The following is a 12,792-nucleotide window of genomic DNA, read 5'->3' as shown; positions in this document are numbered from 1 at the left end:
AACTCAGGTATAATCTCCATTTATAAAGGGGCTCATCTCTTAGGGAAGGATTGTTTTAATTAAACCAAAAAGGAAACTAGTCAATATTGATTTTTGACATGATCGATTACATGACCCTCAAAGACAGGAAGCATATTTTTAGCCAGGACACAGAGGTATCTGATTGAGAATCAGACAGTGAAGCTACCACTTCCACCTGCTGAATGCCACAAGATGTCTTTAGCCTCTCTTCTACCCTGGGAAAATGCTCATCCTTTCACTGTTCTGAGCAGGCTCATAGCTGCTTCTTCCCCAGGAATTTTGAGTATATACAGCTGTGTCTGACCTGGTTGTCAACTCTTAGCACTCTTTACCAAATTGTACATTATATTCCATCATTATTTGCTCACTTCATGGCTCCATTCTGAATTTCCAGGAGAGAGCACATGGTTGACCTCGATAAGCCAGTTGCTCATCACTCTCCCATGTGGGCAGGACTGCTTGCATATAGGCTACCCCTTCCATTGGACTCTTGGGGCTCAGCAACAGGATATGGGACACCTGGAAGGCAGGAGGTCAGTCACTGTCACAGCCACCAAGACAGCAGTGTGGATAGTACTCTAGCCCAGAGCAGTGGTGTGACCTCAGGCAGGTCACTTGACTATCTGTGCTTCAATATCTTCATTTTTAAAATGAGATAATGAAAATAATATGATTATAACCTCACACAATTGCTGCTTTAATTAAGTGAGCTGATTTTTAATGTGATATAGACTATAGATCAATGTATAATATGTATGTGATTTATTAAAACCCCATCTAGGAAGCTAATGAATACATCAAAAAGCAGCTCAAAACATATAATAGGCAGTCAGCATACATTAGCATATATAAGGTGCATAGCTCCTAATTCTCTGTGCTCTCTTTATGTCATTTCTGATGAGTTTGCCCCTGAGTATGTTCCTGGATAATCCAGGAAGCAAGGCACCTGTTTTCTGCTATTCCGAGAGATTAGTATATCTCCCAGTACTCTCCAGTCTTACGGGAAAGATCAGGCCTTAGAGTTGAACTGTGTGCATTTATTGGGAACCGCACAGTGGAATCCTCCACCATCAATATCCCTCACATATTGTACAGTTCTTTTCCTTCTCCTCAGTCAGCTCATATCCATTATCTTTGAATCACTGCCCTGTATCCCGGATCTGTGCCTCTTTTCCTGGCCTAAACTTAATCTCTGCACTTGAAGGCCATCAATTGCTCCATGGTGCCAGTTTGGCCAGCTGTTCCTGGAATGATGGTTTCCCCAGGCTCCTGAACATCACTCTCCAAAAATCTAACCCTGGAAGGAATCAGAGGTCAGACACCATCCATCTATCTATCCATCCATCCCTGCTTGCCTTTCAGCAGATGGCAGTCAGCCCCTGAGGGTCTTCCTGTTGGCAGAGTTGCATCTGTGACATATGCACCAGCTCATGTAGTATGTTTCACAGCAGCCTTCTTATTCAACAAGTAGGCGTGGCATCCTCCATTGCTCCGCCAACAGAGGTCAAGTCTGGCTACTCCAGTGACTGGGAAGGGATTCAGACCCCTGCTGCTGAGCCCCAGGCTGCAATTAATCAGAGCCAAGGGCTGATTCAGGGTCTGAACTTTCAACTAGACAGTTAAGCAAAGGGAGCAATTAGGAGCCAGGATCCGGGTACTTGGCTGGGTCTGGAGGCGTGAAGGTCAGGGCCTAGGGGACACTCAGGCTAGAAATGGAATTCAAGGTCAGGAGTGTAAGAGAATAAAGTTTGCATGTCAATCAAAGTGAAGAGCATGGGGAGAGCAGAGTGAACAAGGGCAATGGTGACAGGTGTTTGGTTCATGAACTCAGTAAATGTAGAACCAGAAAGGCAGAGCCACAACTCAAAAGAGGGACTGGTACCCCATTGCCTATTGGTACTCCAACTTTCTTGGGAGTTCTCATCTTAATTTTTTTGCCTCCTGATCTTCAACTCTTGGGCAGCCCCAGCCCTCTGGTTTTCCCCTAGCCCTTCTGCCATGGAGGTACATGATAGAAGTATGAGCTGATAATGATGAGCATAAATCTAGAGTTCAGACAGCCTGAGTGCAAATCCTGCCTCTGCCCTGTACTAGCTGATTAACTTTGGAGAAGTTGCTAAATCTATTTTGCCTCAGTTTCCTCATCTGTTCAATGGGTATGAACATAGTGTTAAGTTGTAGGGTTGTTGAAGGAGATTGAATTTTAGTCAATGTATTGCAAAGCACTTAGAACAGAGTCTGGCACATAGAATGCATCATCTATGTGTTAGCTTATTATTATTATAGAATAAGTGGCCTGGACCTCAGAGAAAAGGGTCAGGCATAGGCCATCAGAGCTTGGATGTTTTCCAAATGTTTTAGAAGCCAAATTGTGCCAAGATTAAAAAAAAGTTTTGAATTTGGGATATTGTTATTATTGTACATAAAGAAGCGGGAAAAAAAGTTCATCTTTCCAAGATTTTGCCTGATTGCCCCAGAAAGAAAACATTTTCATTGTGTGGTCATGATTGGGAACACATGTGGACCACACCCCACTTAGCTCAGCCCTTTCCCGTCCTTAGTCTCTCTCCCTCTCTCCCTCTCTCTGTTCCTAATTAGTAAGAATCCAAGTAGAATTTGGTGTTTCTTTCCCAGTCGTGGTAGGGGAGCCTGTGGTGGATTAATTACCTCAAGTAGTCCTGGCTTCCCTAAGGAAAAATCAGGGATGGGGCTACAGGTCCAGTGGCTTAGGGAGGCATGACAAATTTAAATCTCCACCTGAAGGGAACAGAAATTAATTTTAATAGGAGGCAGTGTGGTCTGAAATTTAGTGGAGGAGGATAAGTAATCAAAAGTTATGTTTTCTGTCTCAGCTGAACCACTAACGTTTTGTGAGACTTGGCTCTATTGTAGAATTTAGCTTGTGGGGGAATAAATCTACCTTTCAGCTAAGGAGCGCTGAGCTGATGGTGAGCAATGACAACAGCTAATGTTTAATGAGTTTGTATGTTATACCAGGTGTGGTACTTACAGTTTAATAAGTAATTTAAATATATTTAAATTAAATATACTTATTTAACATATTTCACATACATATTAAATAAATTCAACATATATAAAATTATCATATATAAACTCAACATATATAAAGTTCTCACTAGCAGGGCTGTGATGATCCCCATTTTATAGATGAGAAACCCGCATCAGAAAAACTGGATGTGATTTGCCCAAGGACCTATATTTGGAAAATGACAGCAAACGTGTCCTATTCAATTCTGACTTACCTTGAGTCCAAGATCTTAAGGGCTCCATCATATTGCATATTAATGCAGGAAGGTGCTTACATTTTATAAGTATTTAAGAAAATAAAATCAAGGATCACATTTGAAGGGTTAATGAAATGGGTCAGTTGGCCGAACAATTCCTTCCTCAAATACCTTAGTTGCTCTGTGTTACTCTAGTAATTTACTTTGGATACAATTATATGTTTGCCTTTTAGCTTTCAAGAAGTGAAACTAATCTTTAGAAAGTTTCCAGAAATCCTCTAGCTGCTCCCATCCATATGGACATAATATTTCTCCTGGAGAAGGGCTAGGGGTTCTGTACCTAGAACAGATTCTAAGCAAGAGGCTGTCTGAAATCAGGCAGGAAGTTTTGTGGAGGGCAGTAGTGAGCAGTTCCATGGGAATCTATCAATGCCCTGTTTAGAACTGAGGAAGAGCCTAAGGCCCCCTGTCAAAGCAGAGTCGGAGACAGGAATCAGGCTGGCCTTGAAGAGAACAGAATTGGATATGAGTGGGTTTGGGCATTCTCTACAAATGAATGATTCCCTTTGGTCCAAGTGGCTTTTGACAGGTTTGGCCTCACATGCAAGTTCATTGCACGGCTCTGCCGTGGGCTTCACTCAATACAGGATTGGGGTGTGCATTTCTGTAGTGTTACCTCTGGCCTTAGATCTGGAGTCAATGGCCAGTGGCCAGACTCACAGTCGCTCTGAATCCCTTCTTTAAGGACGGCTCCCGGTCTCCCCTTCCTCTAAACCCTTGCAATAGGAATATTATATATAGAGTCTCCGTTTTCCTCAACCTGCCCACTCATGCACTCAGGAGAACTCAAACAGAACTTTATTAAGGGATAAGGAATTCCCTGGGGACACTGAGAGAAACAAGGTAATTTCTTTACTGGTAGATATTGTATGCCCCCATTAAACAGCAGCAAGAACCCCAGAGAAGAAAGTCAACTTAACAGTCTAAAACACAGCTCCAAATGAAGGAGAAGGCAGGCTTGTTTCAATCATCTGCCCCTTGTTCTGTAATAAAAATGTATTTTTTTTCCTGAGAACAATTTAGTGTGGCCAATAAAAGCCCGGCTAATTTCTAAATCAGCATGGAGCCAAGTCAGCCACCCAGGAGCTCTCTCCTAGGGCAATATTTCTGAGGCGCGCACAATCTATACTAAAGCGATCAACTTCCCTTCGTCCTGTCAAGGGGATGCGTTAGTGAAGCCCAAAATATGACAAGAGGAAATTTATGTGCAACTTTTACACATAATATCTCATTATGACTCTTCCCAATCTTTCAATTTTAAAAATAAACGGCCTTTGTAATGATTTTACCAGGAGAACATCTAAAGTCAGATTAAAAAGGAAAGAGAAAAGTGGTTCAGCTGCCGTCATTTCTTTCTTTTCTCTGGGTCTTCCTTGATGGAAATTCACCTTTCTTTCTTCCTTTCTTTTCTCACTCATTTCTTTTCATCTTTCTCCCTTTTCTTCCTTTCTCTTTCTCCTTCTTTCCTTCCTTCCTTCCTTCCTCCCTCCCTCCCTCCTTTCCTCACTCTCCCTCCCTCCCTTCCTCACCCCCTCCTTCCCTCCCTCCCTCCTTCCTTTTCTTGTGTGTCCACTCTTTTAAGGATAACTAGAAATTTCAGGGTCTGGCATTTCACTTAAGGGAACGAGATCTCTCATAGAAGCAAATATGTCTCTGACTATTTGGTACATGATCAAACTTCTCTCTTAGAATTCTGTGTCCTTTGCCCAAGATTCTGGTGTTAGTTTCTGCTAGAATCCCAAATTCTCCTGTCACAGTTTTCTCCCGTTGTTTCTCCCATCCTCATCTCTTACAACACAGTCACAGACAGAGATGCAGGAGGAGATTCCCTGCGTCTCCTAGGGTCACACACTCCATGTTTGGTGCTTTGCTTATGCTGGGCTCAGAACTCCTCACTGGACGCCCCTTGCTTTGTAGGGGGGCCAGCAGGGCAGGAGGAAATAATTGCTAGTCACTAGGGGGTTAGAGGACAGTTCTATGTAAAGACCCAGCATTTCTTCCTTTGGTGTTGGCCTGAAACTTTATGACTTGTCCAGTTTTTATTTCCTGGACATATCCAGCTCACGGGCTGTCATCTGCTTGTACATTTGTATTTCTCCCTTCCGCCTGGGAACCCACCTCCTGGAACTATATCCTGGGACAAAGCTGCCCCAGAGAGTCCAACCTCTCCCAACAGCAAGGCTCTGGGGCTGATTGTTTATATTTCTTAATTTTTTTGTTCAGGCATTATCTACAGAAAGTTGACTCCACAGGATTAAAATTCACAGGTGAATTAAATAGAGGCACTGCCCTTGAAGAACTCACAGTCTGTTTGGGGAGATACGTCCATAAGCAATTAACAGCATTACTGAAAAGTGTCAGAATGGAAGGTGGAGTGTAGAGGCAAGTGCAACTGGCTGTGCTTGAAAATGTCAGGCCAGCCTTGATTCAGAAATGATTTACCTGGAAGCCAAACTCTGAATATAAGACTTTCTAAGGGGCATCTGCGGAAGAAGTACTAATGTACTTTTCTGAGCATTGTACCTCCTTAGCATTTATGGCTCTAAATTCTCGATCTGAGCTGGACTTTTGTGAGATGGGATCCACTTTCAACCTGGAAAAGCATGGTTTTCTGAGTGTATGACAAAAAGGATTATTTTAAGGGCAGCCGTGGCATTAGAGCCTGTCAAATCAGAGACACACATGGAGGTGGAGACACTGGTGGTTTGACCCTTGACTTAGAGTCCAAAATACTTAGTTGAAGCCAGGAGAAAATCAGGATTATCAATGGACTGGACAATAAATGTTGTCTGGACCCTGATGGCAACCCTAAAGCCCTACAAAGTGTGACCTGTCCATCCCCCCACCACCCTGCAACATTCATCATCCTTCTTGCTGTCATAAACATGTGAGCCACAATTACTTATTGAGTAATTATCAATCACCACGCAGCATCAACAACATGGCACTTGCATGAGTGACCTCATGTAACCTCCACACCTTGTGGGAGGGGGACATCCTCACCTCTCTGATGTAGATGTGGAAATTGAGGTTCTCAGTTTAGCAACTTGGCCAAGGCCCCATTTTCATACGTGTTAGGGTCAGGATTCAGCTGCGGGGCTCCGAAAGGCCAGACAGTGCTTCTCAGGCCTGTTTGTCCCTGGCTCCTACATCCAAGATGGTTATTTCTGGCCCTATTATTTGTTACCCATGTCCTCTCCTTGCTTCTCTTCTCCACCTGAGCTCTGTCTCCCTGAAGATCCTTTAAAAATATCCCTGTACAGTGTTCTTCCTTTTTTTATGAAATCTCTTAAAGAACATTTCTCGGGTAACTACCACATTGTAGGCTTTGGGTTAGCTGTTTTCACTTTGCTTCAGTACTCAAACGAATCCACCCTATACAAAAACAGTAGAGACTGCAATTCACTGAGTTCAACTAACTTGCAGAACATCACACGTGTAAATGATGAATCTGAGACTTGAGTCCACTTGTGCCTTTCTCCCTCAGACAAAATTCACTGCCTTCCTGTGTGGGATTCCCTAGCAGCTTTGCTCAGATTCAACATTCACCATAGTGATTGGCATTCATAGGCTCTACAGAGTTGTTGTTGTTGTTGTTGTTGTTGTTGTTGTTTTGTATGGAGTCTCGCTCTGTCACCCAGGCTGGAATGCAGTGGTGCAATCTCGGCTCACTGCAAGCTCCACCTCCCGGGTTCATGCCATTCTCCTGCCTCAGCCTCCTGAGTAGCTGGGACTACAGGCGCCTACCACCACGCCTGGCTAACTTGTATTTTTAGTAGAGACCACGTTTCACCATGTTAGCCAGGAAGGTCTCGATCTCCTGACCTCATGATCTGCCCCCCTCAGTCTCCCAAAGTGCTGGGATTACAGGCGTGAGCCACAACACCCAGCCAATATTTTTGGACAATGAATGCATAAATGAATGAATGAATGGGTTTATATTAGGAAGGAATTATAGCTTAGTAGAAAAGCACATGGATTCTGAAACTGGACTGTTGGGGATCAAATCCAGGCTCTGCCACTTACTAGTCATGGGATTGTAGAAAGATGGGCCTCGCCACCATATGTCTAGCTCTGGCTGGGGCAGAGTTGCATGTCTGTCCACAACTAAGCACTGGCAAAGGCATAAAACTGGCCAAAGCTGCCTCTCTCTATTGAGTGTCTTCCATATTTTCTGTCACAGAGATTAACAGCATGGCTTTTTCTCTTTTCATTCAAAGGGAATATGCTAGCCTGCATTTTTTTTCCTAGAATGGGAAAATGAGAATAATATGGAAAGAGATGGAAAGAAAGAAATCAGATAGGATAAAATTAACATTTGCTAAGCCCTTACTAAGTTTTGGGCCCCAGGTTTGCACATTGATGCCCATTCTTTAATTTAAACCTCCCAGCCACCCTTCAAATAGAGAAGTAATATGGATGCAGAAGCAGAATCAGAGAGAATGAATTTAATCTGTCCAAGATCACACAGCTAGTGAGTCTCTGGCCAAGATGAATGTGCTTCCAATTGCAAATCTAGTGCTTTCCTCATAACAGAATTAGAAATGTGTGTTCTCTTTATGAAATTCAGCATGAGGGCTTGGGGTCAGAATTGGAAGTCTGGATGAGACTTGGGAGACAATAAACTTTGACTGCAGCGTAGGTCCTCTGTGACAGAAGGAAGACAGATTTCAGGACATATCATCTGGAAGTGATCTGGCGAACTTTTGCTTCCCTATATCTCTACCCCACCAAACTGAAAGGTAAAGTCAAGAGTCTTGATCCTTAAAAAATCCTTAACGTGAAAAACCCCAGAAAGAAGGAGTTAACCATCGCTTTTCTTTTTTTCCCCCAAAATATAAACAGTTGGATGTTTTTTTTTCTTTTCTTTTTAAGTGATAAATTTGAGTCTAAAACACAAAGTGGAGAACATTATGTAGAAAGTGCTTATTTTCTTGTGATGTTTGATAGGAATTAGGATTGGCAAAACCCAAACTCTGTTTCCCCTTTCATGCAGCCTGTCATTTTTGTCAAACAAGAAGCTGATTAAGTTTCAATCAAAAGAACAAAAGACTCCAAAAAGATTCTTCTTGGAAAAGCAGTGGCTTCAGCAATTACCCCATGGAAAATACACTTACTGTTGAGCCTGTGACTTAACTCGAATGGCAGTGTGCCCTTTCTGTTTAAACAGTGAGTGTTAGGAACATGCTGACCATCCTAATTTAATCCAACCCTTGACAAACGAGAGAATCTTGTTAACTATTGACACCAAAACTGAGTATTCACTATGTATGTTGGGGAGATTTCCTTTTAGTAAATATATTTCAGGCCAGTCACTGTGAGTGGACAGAGGAGGAGATTCTATCAGGAGCAAACAGAATGGGTGGAAGGGAGAAAACTTGTGGCTTATTGTAAAAGTGGCCATGTGTTATTTTCTTCTCTCTATCCATGACCTTTGGTAGTGCCATCCCACACTGTCTCTGGACTGCCTATGTGACTTGCTTTGGTCAATGAGAGCCATGCTGATGCTCAGAAAATGAATGCACACATTGAGCTGGCCCTCTCTGGCCACTCTTGAGAACTTTGTGACCAGCACCATGTAAATGAGGCCAAGCCAGCCTATTGGGTGATGAAAGATACATAGTTAAATGATTCCAGTAGCCACAGTTCTTTGCGTCAATCATTAGATGTGTGAGTAAGGCCATTCTAGACCACCCAGCCTCAGCCAAGCCATGCCCAATCAGAATCTTCCAGCCAAGGAATCATGAATCTCAGAAAAATCAAGAGAGGTATATTAACGCTTATAGTTACAGGGGTTTGGGGGTGGTCTCTTATGCAGCAAAAGCTAAGCTATCCACTAATCTTCTCTTTGTTCTCTAGATTTCAGCTTCAGTCTGTGGACTAGGTCAGTGAGAGGTTCTAACCAGAATTTGGAATGCACTCTTTTTGAGATCTACCATCAGAGGCATTCAGGCACAGAATCTGTATTTAGCAATTTCAAAAAGTAGACCCTCTTGTTTACATGGCTTGTCTTCCTGCAGCCCTCATGTGGCTTTGACCCAAGATTAAATTCTGTATCACTGGCTGTTGAAGTCTTCTCCTTTCAGAACTGCGGTATTTTGCTCCTGTCTTACCATTTGACTATAACCCAGCCAGTCTTCAGTTTACAAAGCTCAGTCCTGGTGCTGCCAGGTATGAGGGATTCTGTCAAGAAGAGTGGACAGGTGAGACATCAGGGTACACAAGTCTCTTCTGTTTTGAATTTTTGCATAATTATTGCCGTCATCACCCTCACTCCCCAATATGTCTCGTTTTCTCACCTCTGGAATTATCCTATATTATAGTGACCTATGTTGAAGGGCTGAAGATTCACGTATTGAAACTTCTTTTCTGTCAGCACCTCAGGTATGCTTCCTGGGTACAACACTCCACTGTCTGCACTTCCCCACCCCCAGGAAATCTGAGTTCTGGTTTGCTTTGAGGAGCTAGCTTTTACTGATACAAACTGGCATGAACAACCAGTCAAATCTGGGAGATCTCATTCTGCCTTCATTTCCTGAGGCCTAGATATCATCAGAATTAAATGTGTTCTCCTGAAATTAAACCAGATTTTATTCCAAAGTCATACCCTGGCCTTTGAAAGTTCCCCAAAACTGTGCACTCAAACAGGTTAGGAAAACGTATCAAACCCACACAGTTCTGAAGGTCCTCTGAGTATTGGAAAACTCCTGAATTTTCTGTGAAATGAGGGAGACAGGCTTTGAGTCCCAGAACAGATCAGCCCATTTTCATATGGTTACTGGGAGAAGCCGTCACTTATGTTTTCCTGCTAGTGGCCAGCCCTGTTCATCTCTGGCCTCACCACAGACTGCCTCCTTGAACTCAGTCAGGAAAGTACATCAGCTCTCAGCTCCCTTTCATTCCTGGCTTTACTCCTTTTTTTTATTAAAGGAAAGTCAAATAAATGTAACCTGAGGCTTCTCAGGGGATGTTTCATTTCTTGTTGTAAAGCACAGAATGTGCCAGTAACAATGTGGGAAGAACACCATTATAATAAATGAATGATGCCTGCTTCTTAGTCTAATGGAGAAGAAAAATAATGATGTTCTGGAGGCTTCTAAGACCCCTAGCCTTCATTTGTAGGACAGAAGGAGAAAACTCCAGCTATGTATCCAAAGAATTCCAGTTTTGTTATGGGTATGACATCATGTTGCTCGTTGTCCATACCATGGCTATTTTTGAGATGCCTGGAGAAAGAGGGCATCCGGTGTCTGGCCCCAGAAAACATCTAAGACAGAAGCTTCTATAGGACCAGTTTTGGAGGGCTCACTTCTGCCACAGTTCTATTAATTCTTTTATTAGATCATTTCTCAAAAGCATTGTAGCTTGAGTCTTGAAACTAGAATGGTTTTAGGTGACAAAACCACGGAGGTCAAGGCTGCGAGTGAAAACTGCTCTGTATCTTAGGGAGGAAGCTCTTTTAGCATCCACCTCTCTTTAGTTTTTGCTTGCTTTAGGTGAGCCAGTCCTCAATTTAGTGTACAGAACTTGAATATTTCCTCCTGAAACCCAGCAGGAAATATTCCCAAGAGTAGAATATGCTGGAACCCCTTCAGACCAACTGAGGCTCCTCCTCACCCAACTGCATGAATGCATGAATACACACATGTCCATACACATATGTACACACATGTGCATGCACATAGGTCCATCACACATGTACATACACATGTGCATGCATACACACAAGTCCATACACACATGTCCACACATGTGCACGCACACATGTCCATACACACATGCATGCACACAGGTTCATACACATGTATATGCACACACATGTCCATACACACATGTGCATGCACACAGGTTCATACAACATGTACATGCACTTATGCATGCAGGCACACAGGTCCATACACACATGTATATGCACGTGCATGCACACAGGTCCTTACACACATGTACACACACATGTGCATGCACATGGACCTAAAACTGATATTAGTTTATTCAACAGACATTTATACCATTTCCCGAGTGCCAGTCACTCCTTTAAGTTCTTCTATTGACTCATCTAGTAATTACAACAACCCTATGGGGTAGGTACTGTTGTTAGGCCATTTCACAGATGAGAAAACTGAGGCTCAGTAAGTTTAAGTAATTTGCCTACTGTTATACACATAGTAGAGGGGAGAGCCAGGGTTTGAGTCCAGGTAGTCTGCCTGCAGAATTTGTTCTTTTCCCTTTTTTTCTTTTTATTGGGGCAGGGTCTTGTTTTCTCACCTGGGCTGGAGTGCAGTGGTGCATTCACAGCTCACTGTAACCTCAAAATTCTTGGGCTTAAGTGACCCTCCCACCTCAGCCTCTCAAGTAGTTAGGACTACAGACTCACCACCACACCCAGCTAATTTTTTATTTACTTTTTGGAGAAACTGGATTTCACTAAACTGGCTGTGCTGGTCTCAAAGTCCTGAACTCAAGCGATCCTCCCATTTTGACCTCCCAAGTAGCTAGGACTACAGGCATGGGCCACTGCTCCTGGCCTAGAATCTATTATTTTCAATACTACATGTTACTGCCATCTTTCAATTAGAATGGCCACTTCTGCTCTTCCATTTTATTCTCTCTGTTGTTTCTTACAACAAAGACCTCACCCTAACATGTGTGCAGGAGACAGTGGCTGCACTGCACTGTCCAATTTAAGTGCTCAGATGCTGTAAGTCTATACTGTCTTCCTTGGAGTCTTTGTAAATGTTGGTTTCACATAAAACTGTGCCTCTTCACAGAAGGGAATGTAGGGAATGACACATGGTGCCTTTTTTTTTCTACACCTTATGATTGGTTATAGCTTAAGATTCATTGGGATATACTTTACCAGTGGGAAGAATCCCTGTGGAAAGGTCCATTCCAGGCTCAACACTGCCTCTCTCCATCCTTCCACCTTTCTTTGCCTCACTGCCTCATAGACTGTTACTGGATGACTGATTATCTCACCCTCACCCCCAGTTAGCACACAGGAGGCTCAACTGTCTTCAACATCTGGAGTTTTCACTTCTCATTTAGGTCAAATTACCAATTACCAAGTCATAGACTTTCACAATTGAAATGTTATGTTGCCTGACATTGACTAAAATCTCTCTGTGAAGACAAAGATCATTGTCTATTTTGTTTGTGTGTGTGTGTCTAAGTGTGTTTTCCCTCTTTCAGCGTTGTGTCCCCAGCACCCATCATGGTATTTGGTGCCTAGTAAGTATGTATTAAATATGTTTTTGATACATACACGAATTTAAAAGGGATTTAATTATTTAACACACATAGTGTTCATCAGCCCTACCCTTATAGAGGTTGCAGTCTAGCAGGGGAGACAGGTGGGTAACTTAAACATCAAAACAGAATGTGATAAATGCTTTGATAGTTAAATACACATATACACACAAATGCACTGCTTATACCAACAGACTTGAAGTAATTACACACACACACA

Source organism: Pan troglodytes, chromosome 21 (genome assembly GCF_028858775.2).
Source record: "Pan troglodytes isolate AG18354 chromosome 21, NHGRI_mPanTro3-v2.0_pri, whole genome shotgun sequence".
Taxonomy (NCBI): domain Eukaryota; kingdom Metazoa; phylum Chordata; class Mammalia; order Primates; family Hominidae; genus Pan; species Pan troglodytes.
The sequence above is the reverse complement of the archived record's forward strand: the minus strand, read 5'-3'. Positions refer to the sequence as shown.